This window comes from Pteropus medius, unplaced genomic scaffold (assembly GCF_902729225.1).
Source record: "Pteropus medius unplaced genomic scaffold, Ma_sr-lr_union100, whole genome shotgun sequence".
NCBI lineage: Eukaryota > Metazoa > Chordata > Mammalia > Chiroptera > Pteropodidae > Pteropus > Pteropus medius.
In genome coordinates this window covers 3,169,919-3,184,169 of record NW_024350923.1, presented here as the reverse complement: position 1 = coordinate 3,184,169, position 14,251 = coordinate 3,169,919, and the positions used below count along the sequence as shown (strand labels likewise).

The 14,251-nt window shown below is 55.9% G+C and overlaps 1 protein-coding gene, 1 long non-coding RNA gene and 1 pseudogene across 2 annotated transcripts in view; 2 read left to right on the top strand and 1 right to left on the bottom strand.

Annotated features, from left to right (window-relative positions):
• LTO1 (LTO1 maturation factor of ABCE1) overlaps nt 1-14,251 on the bottom strand; it is a 241,480-nt gene that overhangs the window by 43,870 nt on the left and 183,359 nt on the right. The window lies entirely within an intron of this gene.
• On the top strand, nt 3,035-5,178 carry LOC120584718 (uncharacterized). Its single transcript, XR_005648110.1, has 3 exons — nt 3,035-3,279; nt 3,480-3,793; nt 3,957-5,178. It is a non-coding gene; the product is annotated as an uncharacterized LOC120584718 (long non-coding RNA).
• On the top strand, nt 6,513-6,628 carry LOC120584920 (uncharacterized; annotated as a pseudogene).

Sequence of the window (14,251 nt, the reverse complement as noted above, 5' to 3'; positions counted from 1 at the left end):
TCGATTATTTTCCTGCTCCCCTCCTCTTTTTCGGAGAGTCCTTTGATGTATACATTGGGACCCTGACGTTCGCTGTCACTGTTCATTTCTCTGTTGGTCTTATTTTTTCCCCTGTGTTTCGTTTTGGATAATTTCTTTTTCTCCGTCTTCACATTCACAAATCCTTCCTTTTGCGATGTCTCATCCGCCCATAATCTCATCCAGCGTGCATTTCGTCTGAGAAATTATAGTTTTTATCTCTAGACATTCAAGTTGGGTCTTTTTGAGCCTTATGTATTTCTACTTCACATGTGCCATCTTTCCTCTAGCTTTAAAAAACGAAACGTTTTATTTCAGAATAATCTTAGATGTACAGAAAACACATCAAGTTAGCACCGAGTTTCGTATACCTCTCACCCAGTTTCAGTCTACTGCTAATGTTTTCATCCTGCATGACTATGGCATAGGAATATGGTTTATTATAAAGTTCTCATTCTCTAATTCTATTAACTTTGTCGTTTTGGGGTCAGTTTGATGGATCGTCTCTTCATCTGGGGTTGTATTTTCCTGCTGATTTGCACGCTGATAATTTTGGATCGGATGGTTGACATTACACGTTTTACTTTGTCAGGTGCTATATATATATTTTTTATTCCAAAAAGTATTCTCGATCTTTGCTCTTGGGTGTAGTTAAGTTTACTGGAGACGATCTGATCCTCCTTGGTCTCACTTTTAAGATTTGTTAGGTGGGACCAGAGCGATGTTTTGTCTGGGGTTAGTTTTACCCCACGACTGAGGCAAAATCTTCCCTAGTATTCTAACCGATGCCCGGAGGATTGTGAGATTTTCCTCTCCGGCTGTTGGAGTCTGGCGCATTTCCCAGCCCCGGTGCTCAGGGCACTGTTCTCTCTTATTCTTGTCCCACCCTCAGGTGGCTTCCTCACGCGGGTCACTAAAAGTGTGCAGCTGCCACCTGTTAAATGAACTTAAGCCGGCTCGCCTCCTGTGCCTTTGAAAAGTTGAGTTGCCCAGAAATGGGAGTGGCCTGCTATCCGCTTCCATTTCCATATTGGCCCAACATATAGGCAGCCACCACGGACAGATGTGCACAATCCTAGTGGGTGCCGCTCACTGAGAACGGGGCCGACCTTAAAGAGCCAGAACTAAGAAACAAAGAGAAAGAAAACCCAGTCTCTGACCTTATGGTTCGAGCTTCTGGATCAAGCCGTGCCTGATACCGTGAATCCCCTGTGTTTTTAAATCTAGCCTGAGCTGAGAGTTCTTTTCCTTGCAATGGGAAGCATCCTCCATGACACATTTAATGATCAATGTGGAGAGTCAGGGAGAAGGGACCATCAGAGATGCAGCCCAGGTCTCCAGCCCAGGGGACAGGGGACCGTGAGGCCGCCACTAGGTGAGAAGCATCTGAGGAGGAGGAGGTCAGGTCTGGGAGCTGGACGATGATTAGAGTTTATGAAGGGTGTCCTTTGTCTTTAGGTCACTGACTCATCAGATGAGACTTGTTGTAAAAGGCTTTGCAAGGTGTAAAGCTCTGGGCACCTGGGGTCGGGAGATGTGAGAGACGGCGCGTTAGTTCACATCTCCTTCCCATGCAAGAATGGGATGTCCCCACGGCTGTCTGGCGACTTGGCAGTGCCTCCTGTGGAGAGGGCCTGCATCTCTCTCTGGCATTGCTGGGCTTGTCCCTCCGCTTACCTGAGCCGGTGGAATGTGAGACGGTGCCCTCCTGAGTGGGAACATTAAGTGCCCTGAGTGTTGTCATAAGAACCGAATGTCCTACAGCGGGACCGTGCCTTCGGCTTGGACCCTGGCATGAAGAATGTGGGACTGGCCTGCAGCTACCACGTACGATGCATGAGACACAAATCCTCACCTTTGAGATGTGGGGCAGCTCACTGCCATGGCAGAGCTGCCAGGGGCTGTCATGGCTGCGTTGCCTTTGGCCTGGGGTTCGCCCTTCTGCTCACACCCAGGAATCTGGTCCTGGCTAAGCCCAGCATCAGAACACGTGGTTCTGGGCAGAGAGGAAAGTCAAGACACAAGTGTCTCAGACTGAAAAAGATCGGGTTTATGAAAGTATCATTCACATGCAATAACAGCCGCCAATTTAAATGTACAATTCAACCAGGCGACGAATGTACACAGTTGGGCGATCAGCGCCTTTATCACGAAATAAAACACTTCCAGGAAGGTCTCTCATGCTGCTTCGCACCCGGTCCTTCCCCACCTGCAGGTAATGACAGATCCGCCTCCTGTGGCTACCACTTCGGTGTGCCCGTTGCGGATGCCACTCCGACAGAGTCCCGCGCCCCGTGCGCTCTTGCGGATCTGCCCCTTTGGCTCGGCACGACGGTGACGAGATTGCCTGAGCCTGTGCGTGCCTATGCGTGGCTCCTTTTATCGCGAACCCGCCCTAGATGGTTGGTCCATTCACGAGTCGATGGCCACTGGGCGTGTTCCGGTCCCTGCTACTATGAACTCTCGTGTTTGAGCCTTTTCGTGGGCAAATCTTGTCCTTGCTTTGCGGGCACGTCGTAACAGTATATTTAAGTTTGTAAGACACTGCCAAATTATTCCAGAATGGTAGCGCGATGTCACGTGCTCCTCCCCTCGTCCCACGTCAACGTATGAGAATTCCAGATGATCTGTATCCCGGCCAACACTTGGGAGGCCCCACCTCTGAAATGCAGCGCTGTAGTGGGTGTGAAGTGGCGTCTCGCTGTGCTTTCAATTAGCGTCCCCAGGATCACTGCGCTTCAGTGTGCTGGTTGGCCCGGTAGAGAGCTCCATCTGGGGAGCGTAAGCTCGTGGCCTTTGCCCTTGTCCGTATGGGGTTGCGCATCTCAAGACCGAGTTGCCAGCGTCCCTTACACATTCCGAATAAAAATCCTCGGGCAGAGACGTGCGTTGCAAATATTCTCTCAGTCTATGATTTGCCTCTTCAGTTTTCTTCACCGTGGTTTTGGAAAAGCCGGATCCTTCCATTTGGGCGGAGTCCGTTTATCGATTTTTTTTTTTTTTTTTTTTTTACTTTTGTGGTTAATGCTTTTTTTGTCCTTGCGATGACTTCATGGGCCCATGAGTCATCTTGCAGTTAGTTGTCTCTGACTGCTTATTTCTCTGCTGTGGGTCATTTTCCTGTTTTTTTTTTTGTTTTGTTTTTTTGTTTTCTTTTTTCACGGAACCTCGTGAGGGATACATTCTAGTCTCTTTCATCCCTCTGGAGAGTCTAGAGTTTTGTCCTAGCAGGTAGCTCCATTTCCTCTCTGCCCTGAACTAGTAAGTACTTGACTTCGTATTTTGTTGGTGGGTTTGGGGGAGTCCCAGGTGTCCCTGAGTCCCTGGCTCAGGGAGAGCCACCTTCCGCCCTGCCCCCGGGGACCCCGTCTGGGCTTGTGTTAAGTTCGTTGGGGGTTGGGGGTCTAAAGCGGGTCTTGCCCTGGAGTGTGTCCTTACCCCTGGGTGTGACTTCTCGCCAGCTGGGTCACTGAGGCTCTGCGCCCCAGCTGGAGCACTTCCCCTGACACCACTCAGCCTCTGGAGTCACACCGCGGCCCCTCGCTGGCGCCCTGCCTCACAGCTTCCAGAACCATCAGCGCCCTGAGCTCTGTCCCCTGCCTCCTCCACTCAGTGCGACCGCTGTGCTTTCCGAGGACCTGCTCGCTGAGCCATGGCGGGAACCGTCCTAGGGGATCTTGCCATTCTTCTCCCGAGCCTCCCTTCACCCACCACATGGTCACGCACAGCTGGCCATACAGTGCCGGGCGCGAGGTGCCTCGTACCTGTCGTCCAGGTGTGTGGCTGTCTGTCAGGGGCGAGTCCGTCTAGCACCAGGTTTGTCGACAGAAGTGGAAGCAGAAGTCACCCAGAGCTCTTTAGTAGACCTGCTGAGGTCTGTCTAGAACCACGAGCTCAGGGCAGACAGCCCCAAACAGGTGAGCCGCTCCTTCCGCCAGGTATACGAGCGAGGAGCTGGGATGACCGGGCAGGACGCGATGCCAGGGGAGCACCAGGCAAGACTGTGGGTCCCCAAGCTGCAGAAGAGCCAAGCACAGTGCCTGGCACACGGTGGAGCGTGATGGCAGTGTCCCCTGACCTGCGAGACCGTCTGCAGCTCCCCGTCTGTGTCCTGCCCAGGGCCTGTTGCTCTCGTGGTGTTTAAGGAAACGTCTGTCTTTCCTCTTCTCTCCCTGGAGAGGCGCAGACCGCCCAGCACCCTCACAGGGCTCCCCCGCTAGCCTCAACCCCTCCCAGAAGCACTCACTTCCAGCCCTGGCTGCGAGGGGCTCCCAGCGACAGTGCACCCACCCCTCCCCCGTCACGGGGACATCTGTGCACAGTCCTCTCCTGACCGATGTGCCGTGGGACAAAGAGGCACCACCCAAGAGGAAGGCATGACCTGGCCGATCACCCCTCCTCAGGAAAAGAGACAGAGACCCCGACTGGAACAAAGCCAAGGTCAGATCCTGACCTTGACACTGACTGTTCTGCTCCAAACAGCTCACATTTCCATGGCTCCACGTGGCCCTTTTATTATTGGAGGTACACCACAGCATCATTCATTCATTCATTCATTCATTCGTGTTGGGGCAAACATGACCTGAGTTCTCCCAGCCCGCCCCCCGCCTCTCCCGAAGGGGGGTTGGTTTCACCCGCTGTGTTCCTTCCCCTCTCGCCCACCCCCAAGGAGGAGGTGGCTGCCCTTGCTGCTTGGAGCCTTGGACCTTCTAGGATGCAGACTCAGGATGGAAAAAAGCTTTGGAGACAGAAGGGGTGGGTGGGGACTGTGGGGTGGTTTCAGGGAGGGGCCACGGGAGAAAGTACACCGATGCAGCTCTGTGGGCCTTTCCTGGGGTTCAGAGGTGCAAAGAAACTAGAACTATTCTGCAGTTAGTTACGAGTCTCTGGACTGGGACCGACACTGCTGGCTCCCTGACCCAATCGCACTCCCAAACCTTCCTGACCCTCTGCCTCCCGGGACAGACTGGCTAATCGCCCTTCTTCCCAGCATGCTTAGCCATGGGATGGCCATGTGACCTATTTCCACCACTGAGACACAAGCAGAAGTCTGTGGGAACTTCTGGGGGAAGATTTTATGTTTTTAACTTTCTTGATTAAAAAAAAAGAAAAGAAAAGACAAACACAGCCGGCACGGTCCTTCCTCTTTCTTCCTACCTTGAAGGTAGAGGTGATGGTAGAGCCGTGGCAGCCATCTTGCAGCCACGAGGCAATGAGCAAGCATGGCAAGCCGAGAGACCCACAGAGACGTCAGCCCCTGAGCCAGCAGCCCCTTACTTCCCAAACTTCCTGTGTGAGAGAGAAGACAACAGAACACAACCTATCTGTTTAAGCGAAGGTTACTTGGGGCCTGTGTCATTTTTTATTGAAAGTATTCCTATGGGACACGTAGACTGCGCGCGCGCACGCGTGTGTGTGTGTGTGTGTGTTAACCTGCAGCACTGACACTGGATCACGTGGGGCGAGGTCCCAACAGGGTCGCACGGTTTCCCACCGCCGTTTGCCGAGCGTCTGCTCTGTGAGAGGCGCGAGGTCCTGCTGGTTAGAGGACAGACAGACGGCGGTCCTGGAGGAGTCCGGCGGGGGCGGGGGAGGGGCAGGTGTCGACCAAGCAAATCGAGGGGACCGTGGGCCCTGAAGGGCGGAGCAGGGGCTGGTCTGCGTGTCCGTTCTGGAGGAGGGGAATCAGCGACAGTCCCGCTGGGAAAGTGACGCTGGCGTTTGGACCTTGTTATTATGCAGAATGTCGTCCCCTCAAATTTATACGCTGGGGTCCTCACCCCCAGTGTCTCGGAATGTGACTTTATTTGGAAAGGGGTCTTCACGGACGGAATGAAGTTCAAGTGAGGGCATCAGGGTGGCCCTGATGCAGGGTGACTGGTGTCCTTATGGAGGGGACACAGACACACACATAGAGGGAGAACGCCCTGTGAACATGAAGATGGCGCCTGCAAGCCCCAGGGGAAACCAGCCCTGACGACACCTGGATCTCGGACTTGGCCTCTGGAACCGGGAGACGATAAATTTCTGTTGTTTAATCCCCTAGTCTGACACGTGTATTCATGGTTTCTCTAATGTATCTTGTCTGAGTTTCTCTGAGCTCTTGAATTCAGAAATATATGTCTTTTACCGCATACAGGAGGTTTTAGGTTATTATTTCTTGAAAGATTTTTCTACTCCCATCTTTCTCTTTTCCTTCTGGACTGAAATGGGAAAGCTTAGATCTCTTGATATGGCCCCACAGAATTTCCGATAATCCGTTCATTTTCTTTCTCAATTTCTTTTTCTCCGTGTTCATCAGATTAGATGCTTGCCATTGCTCTACGAGTTCGTCGACTTTTGCCCCTGTCACCTCCCTTCTGCTACTGAGCCCACTCCGTGATGTTTTAAAATTTCATATATTTCAGGACGTGGTTCCATAGCGTAGCGGTGAGCACGTCTGCTTTACACGCAGAAGGTCCTTGGTTCACGCCCCGGTGGAGCCACGGTCCATGGTCTACGGCCACGCCGCCCTGAACGAGTCCGACGTCTGATCTCGGAAGCTAAGCAGGGTCGGGCCTGGTTAGTACTTGGATGGGAGGCCACCTAGGAAGATCAGGTGCTGTAGGCGTAAAAAATAATAAATAAAAATAAATAAAATAAAATTTCAAGTATTTCATTCGTTCCGGTATTTGACTATCTTTCAATGCTCTCTCTGCCCAGATGTCCTCGCTTTTCATTGCCCTGAGATACATTTTTCTTTACCTCGGGGTTGTGGTAGCTGCTTTAAACCCTTTGTCTGAAGATTTCAGTGTGTAAGTCATCTTGGCATTGGCAACTGTGGATTGTCTCATCCCTTGAGAATGGGTCAGAATTTTCTGTTTCTTTGTATGTCAAATAACTTTGGATTGTATCGTAGGCAACGTGAATGCTCTGCCGTGTAGACCCTGGGCTCTGGGGAATGTTTAGTGATTTATTACTTTTTTTAGCAGGCAACGAACCCAGTGGGGTTCAGACCATAAGCTCTGTCTCGTCTTCCGTGGGGGGTTCAGCGCTCAGTTCAGTGCTTGGTTCGGTACTTGGCTCGGCTGCTTTGGGTCCTGCCTGTGCGTACGTGGCTCAGGGTCGGGCTGGCGCCTGTGCAGACTCCTGGTTTGAAAACAGACGGTTGTTCTCAGCTCTGCCCCCAGGTGAAGAGGAATTTTCTACTCAAATGGCTAACCCTGGAATCAGCTAGGCCGAAGGGCAGGGTGACCTCGAGATCAACTGAAGACTCACCCTCCCGTTTGCTCATTCTGTCTGGGTAACAGATGTGTCTCCTTCCTTTCGTCTCTGCAACTGCCCGTAACCCATAGCAACTCCTGAGGAAAATGAGCTAATCGGCCCATGCCGACTGTAACTGTGCGGATAAGCCTTATAAAAGTAGGGTTACCCCTGAGCTCGGGGCCCAGATATTCAGAGCGCCAGCTCCTCTGGGACCGCCGGCATCAGAAACCTGAGTTCTCCAACTCTCTGAGTGCTGCTTAGTTTCTCGCCGGGCTGATTTTTCTGCAACACAGGATGTCTCCCTCACCCCTGGCCAGCCTGGGCTCCTTACCTCCAGCCAGGAAGACGACAGGGTTTGGCTCCCACATGGCACCAGTTGGGACTGGGGTTCACCTTTGGGGCAAAGTTATGAGACAAAAGAAAAGAGGGAAATCCACCCCCTCTGCAGGCAGCTCTGCTCCAAGTTTCGACCTGTGTCACAACTTGTGTTTTGCGCAGGGTGTAGACTTGTAACCAGTCGCGGGGAGGGGGAGAGGGAGGGGGAAGGGCTCACGCCAACACAGTGGACCCGCGTCCTCCGTGAGTTCGCACGTGCACCCGTGTTCATGTCGCCATCACCTAGATCGATAGAAAGGGGCATTGCTAGTCGTCCTAAACTCCCCAATCCGAGGCGGAGCCAGCTCCCCTGGGTAACCATTGTTCCTACTTATCTGACCTGCCTAGCTCGGCCCGGTGTGGACCTTATGTAAACAGAACCATGCAGGAGGCACTTGAAAACGCCTGGCTCTCTTTTATTTTTAACACAACGTCTGAGAAGGCACATCCACGCCGCTTCGCGTGGAGGTGGCTTATTACTCTCAGAGCCGGGTGACAGCGCGCCGCACGGTGCGAACAGCCCGCAATCGATTGATCCGTTCCACTGTCGATGGACCCTGGGATGTTTCCAGTTTAGGGAGCCGGGCTGGGCGGCACAGAGCAGAGAGGCCACACGCCTGTCTCCCGGAGTCACGCAGGCCTGGCTCTGCCGCACGCCGGCTGTGTGACCTTGGGCAGGTCACTGGCCTTCTCTCGGCTACAATTTCCTCATCCGTGATGTGGGGATCGTGATATTTTTACTATTTGCTGCGTCGTTATGGCGCTCAAGTTCGACGAGGCACATGAAATCCCTTCGCCCGTCGCCTGCCAGAGCAGGTGATCGATACATGGCAGCTGGTAAATTATCATTGGCGGGAGGGGACGCAGTTACGAATGTCGGCTCTGGCATCTGATGTGGATTCCAATTTAAGTGAAGCAATTGTTACTGAACACTCCGCGTAGGGCCACGCAAACAGTAAGCTCACAGGTTATCCTCATCGGAACCTGGGATTGCAACCCTGACGACCTCTGTGACATCCCCACAGTAGCTGTGACCGTTCCAACCAGACATGAGCGAGCGAGCCCCCGGTCACACGGCAGGGAGGAGCTGCAGCTGGGACTGGGGTTCGGGTGGGGGCCCTCCTCACTCCACACTGCCTTCCAGACGTGGGGGCCCTGCTCCCCCAGGTTTCGGGTGCTGTCCCTCCCCGCCCCCCACGGCCTCACCTTGAATATTAGATAGGGCCCCACCCTGGCTTCCGCTTCCGGCCAGCCTGGAAGGGGCGTGACACCCTGGGAGAGTCGAGGTGACGGCATATTCTTCTCAGGGTCCAGCGTGCAGGCCCACAGGGCTCACGGGGGTCCCCTGGCCCCTCCGTCCCCGCGTCGGCCCTGGGTCTGGGCAGGGCGCCCCCTGGCTGTGCCGGCGGTGGGCTGCACAGCTCCAGGGACACCGTTCTCCCTGGGTCATGGTGGCCCACTGCCCTGGAGCTCCTTGGGTGCGTGCTCTGTGCACAGACCTGCGCCCCACCTGCCGTTTCCCCAGCACAGGCGGTGTCAGCCCCCCCGGCGTCGATGTGAAGGGCACTGGCGGGGCGCCGTGGGGCTCTGCTCCCCAGGAATCCAGGCCCCTCTGGGGCGGTGCGGCCATCGGCTGGTCTGCAGAGGCCAGACCTCGTGACGGGCCCACCCCCGCTGAGGGGCTCTGAGGGGCCATGGGGTGCAGGTCCCAGAGTGCTCTGGGTGGTAGAGGTCAATCTCGGGTCGCTGAGCGAGATCGGGCTCCAGCATCGGGGCCGGGGTTCGAATCCACATGGCACCTGAGGACGGTTTCTTCCTTCTCTGTGCCTTGGTTTCCCCATCTGCAGAGTGGGCATGATGTCAGTGCCTGTGCACGGGGTCCTTGTGGGGACCGAGCCAGGTGGCCCAGGTGAGGAGCCGCTCGGTCGGCACAGGTTGTGCTTGTGCCTGAGGCAGCCAGGTCAGGGCAGTGCCACCGGAGGTGTCCAGGGGCCTTTGAGAGGCGCCGCGGGCCTTGGGTCCACATACCAATTGCCACCCACACAGGCTGACTGACGTCCCTTCCGATGTCACAGCGGGGCTAAGGTCACTTGGAATTGCAGAGGGGGCGGGTGAGCTGGCGGTGGGGGCAGGACAGAGTCCCCAACAGGGGACAGACGGGGCTCAGTGGCTCCCCTCAGAGAAGACCCCAGGCTGCTCCAGGTCAGGCCCGGGCTTTGTCATGGGCTTCGGGGAGAGCTGAGGGCTCTCCGCCTGCCCCGGCCCCCCGCCCCCCCACACCACAGATATCACCAGCAAGTAACCCGGGGTCACAGACTGGAGGGGCTGGGGAGAGCAGGCGAGTGCAGGGGACAGATCTGCACAGCCCCGGGCCAGGCCCAGAGGGGTTAGGGGGCAGATTGCAGGGTACTGCGGGGTGGCAGGGCACGTGGGGATCGCGATGCCTCTTCCTGTCCTGTCCCCCGCTGCCCTTCTCAGCCCAAAGAGGAGGATCAGTGTTTAGCGAGCACCCCCACCCCCCGTGTGCCGGGGAGTAACCACAGAACGCCCCTGCGAAGGGGTAGCAGTCAGCCCCCGTCCCCCATGATACTGAGGAGCAAAGGCAGGCTCGGGGATGCCCAGGCTCATACCCAGGGGCACCCAGCTTGCGAATGGGTGGAGCCGGAACGGAAGGCAGGCTGGTCTGGCCGCCCCCTCCCTGCCACTGCCTTCCAGCCTCCGAGCAGAAATGAGCCTCATCGGTTACGCATGGAGCTGCCGTGTAGCCCAGCGACTCTGCCTCTAGGTATAAACTCACGAGAAATAAAACCGCATGTCCACACAGAAACTTGTACATGAATGACCGTAGCGGTGTCATTCATAAAAGCCAAAAGGTATAAACCACCTTAATGTCCACTGACAGATAAATAAATAAATGAAACGTGGCCCATCTGTACCAGGGACTATTTCTCAGCCCTGGCAGGGAACGAAGCACGACACACACTACGAGACGGACGAAACTCAAAAGCATTACGCTCAGTGAGAGAACCAGGCATAAAAGGACCACATATTGTGTGATCCTTTTATACGAAATGTCCCAACAGGGAATTCCATAGAGACTGGAAGTAGATGAGTGTTGCCAAGGACCAGGATTCAGGGGTGGCAGCTAAAGGGTGCGGGGTTTCGTTTGGGGGGAGGTGAGGAAAATGTTCTAACACTGATTATGGTGATGGATGCATAGCTCTCAATATACTAAAAACCACCGAATTGCACACTTCAAATGGGCAAATTGTAGGGTATGTGGATTATACCTTTAAAGGTAAAATCGTTAAAGGTAAAGAAACCTAGTCAATGTGGAAGGCACCTAGCCCGGTGTCCTCCCCCTTGTAGGTAACTAAATGAATAAACAGATAAAAGATGATAATAATAAATAATAATAATAATAATAATAATAATAAATGAATAGAGACCACACAAAAAGTGCCCAGCCCCGAACTTTGCCACTTTAAAAACACTCAATAAATATTGGTTTCTGTTCCCATTCAGTTTCCCCCGCAGTGCCCACTCAGGTCCAGACACAGAGGCTGTCGGGCTATGCCAGCCAGCTGCCCTGGCCGGGCCTGGTCTGGGTATCGCGGTGCTTGGTAACCTGTAGCACGCTCACTTTGCTGTCAAGACACCTCAAGGTCCATCTGCCAAAGTAACATATCCGGAGGTGCACGGTGATAACGGATTTGGGTGATTCTGTATGAGTCAGTGCACAGCTGCTGCGTAACGAAAGGCCCCAAAATACTGTGGCTCGATCTCGAAATTAATTTCTTGCAAAAAGGGCCGACAGGCAGCCCGGGCTACCTGGGCTCCTTCCATCTTTCTGCCTAGCTGTCCTCATGAAGCAGCTTCCATGGGGTCTCAGGTGGGGAAGGGGGCAGGGAGGACACACGTCTCCACATGGCACGGGGCAGATCTTATTTGTGGCCGTGGCTTATTGCAAGGGACTCTGGGAAACGTGGCGTGTAGCCGGGCGGCCGAGCGCCCAGCTCAGCTTTCTGCGGCTTGGCAGTGGGATGGATGGGAAGGCAGGAGGGAAGAGTGGGCTGTGGCGCGCTGGGCCAGCAAGCATCGGGCATCTCGACTCACATCTGCGAGTGAGGGTGACAGTATCGAGGGCCGCTTGGGAGGGAGAATGGGGCACAGCACGCCCTCAGGAAATGGGAACTACCTCGCTGTTCTCCCTGCCCGGGTTGGGGGCCGGGGGTGGGGTGAGAGCCCCAGTGGGTGGAGTGAAGCCTGGGCACGGGGCGAGTAGAATCTGCTGGAAGCCCGGGAGACTCGGCCTCTGCCACCCTCAGCTGGGGGTGGACCAGGCCGAGGGGCCTCGGCGCTGCCCGCTGTCCCAGGTCTGGCCAAGCTCCTGCGGGCACTGCCCCACCTGTGATGCCATCTCAGCATGCCCAGGGGTCACAGCTCTTCCCTCTGCTCTGGCCCCAGACCCACTGGCTGGGCAGACGCTCGATACATTCTGTTTTGAAAGAAAACAAACTCTTTTGAAACCGCTGCTGGGAGCACAGCCTGAGAGTCTCGTCCCCTCTTTTGGGACCGGTGGACACCTGAGTTTCGGGGAAGGCTGAGGGGGAGGCCTCACGTGGGATGACCACCCACCGCCTCCGCCGAGGCGGCGTAGCCCATTACGAGAATGTCGCAATTGATGTGAGTCGAACTAGGCGCGAGATGGGGGTGACAGATGCGAGTGACGTTGTAAAGCAGACATCCGTGGACTTAGGGCACTCGGGCCCACGGGGGCCCAGGCCATGCCGTGGAAAATCGGCTCGGCCTCAGGTCTCAAAGGCGGGTTCCTGTTTCAAAGGTTCTAGGGGCCCCGGCGAGCATAGGGCTTGGGGCAGGGCTGCAAGTTGGGGTCCTCGCCATGCCCAGGGTGGCCGAGCTGGAAGGACGACAGTGTTGTGCAGAGCCCAGGGTGGGAGGTTCCCGCCACCCTCCGTCCTCCGGTAGCGAGAATGAGCTCCCTGCAGAGCTCTAGAGGTTGGAGGTGTCTTTCCTGCAGCCTGAAGGGTGTGGGTGCCCTGGCAGCTGCACCCCACAGTGGGCCCAGAGCCGGGCGTGAGGAGAGCCAAGTCCCCAGTCCAGAGAAGCACGGTCACCCAGCCTGGGTGACCCCCGCACAGCCTCAGAGAGGCACTGACCTTGCGGGGCTGGGCCAGGGTTACAAGGCAGTGACACCCATGGTGACCTCCTCCCGGGCCGGGGGCTCAGCACTGATAGCTTGTCATGTACCATCTGGGGTCCTCCTCAAAGAACCCACTGAGGGCGGCTAGGGCGCCATCTTGCAAATGAGAAACTGGGCTCCCAGGAGAAAGGGGGCGCTGGCTGGAGGGGGTGCAGCGGGGGAGCGGCAGAGCCACGGCCCTCTGCTCATAGCCCCGGGAAGCCACAAGCCGCGAGGGCACCAGCATGCGGCGTGTGTAATGGAGTAATGAATAGATGCATAATGTGTGTGCATGGGGTAGCCATGTGCGTAATGACGCCATGTGTGTGCATGTCTGGGGTAATCTACATAATGCATGTCTTGGCGTCTTGATAATGCACGCAGCAGTACGCGTGTTCGCCAATGACTGCGCTGTGTGTATATGCGTGTCGTCTGGCGATATTCAAATGTGTGCATGTCTTGTGGCGGCAGCATGTGTGATGATGCATGTGGGGGCATGCATGTACGCGCGGCGTGTGTGTCGCGGCGCCGCACATTGAGAGTGCATGTGCATGTGTGTAATGCGTGTGTGTGCGTGTGTGCATGTATGTGTCCGTAATGTGTCTTGGCGGCGCGTATGTGTGTGTCGCGTAAAGAGATGCGCGCGTAATATTATTGTGCATGTGGGGAGTTATGTAATATGCATATGCACCGTGTAATACCTACCGTGAATGCATGTGCATGCGTGCATGTGTGTGCGTGTATGTGCGCGTGTGCATGTGTGTGCGTGCTAATGAAACAAAACCCTGGGGGGTCTAAGCCGGACCTACTTGGGCTCTTCCCCTGACGTGCGGGAGTGTCAGCCCTGGGACCCCGCGACGGGTCCCATTATGGGGCAAGGGTGACTTCGCGTCCTAGAGCCACAGGCTCGAGCCAGGTCCCGGTTCTGCCAAGACCCTCGGCCTTTTCATCAGGAGCCCGCGCCTCGGTGTCTGAGGCCCAGGCAGGCGAGCACCGAGGCTGCGCCCTCTGCCTCTGCCTGGAGGGCCTGCGGGTGGCGGAGGCTCCATGGGCGGGGTGGCCAGGCGGCTCTTTCCGGGTCCCCGCCCCGCGGAGGGGGCCCCACACCAGGACAGGAAGCTCCTCCCGGCACAGGGCCTTTGTGGGTGCAGATCTCTCCTCCGCCACCTCACTCAGCGACGCCCGTCCTTGGCTCAGGTGGCAGATCTCGGGTCCCTTTCCAGGCCGGGGTCTCCGACTTCCCTGCTGGGGTCACCCTCGCAGCCTCCGGCGTCCTCCTTCGTAGGAGTTGTGACGTCACACTGACGTCCGGGCTGCCTTTTTCACTTCCGTCGTCCCCACTGGACTGAGCGCAGCCCGCCACTGCAAACCCTGTGCCCCGGCCCCTTCGCCCCAGCGGCCATGGCGAGG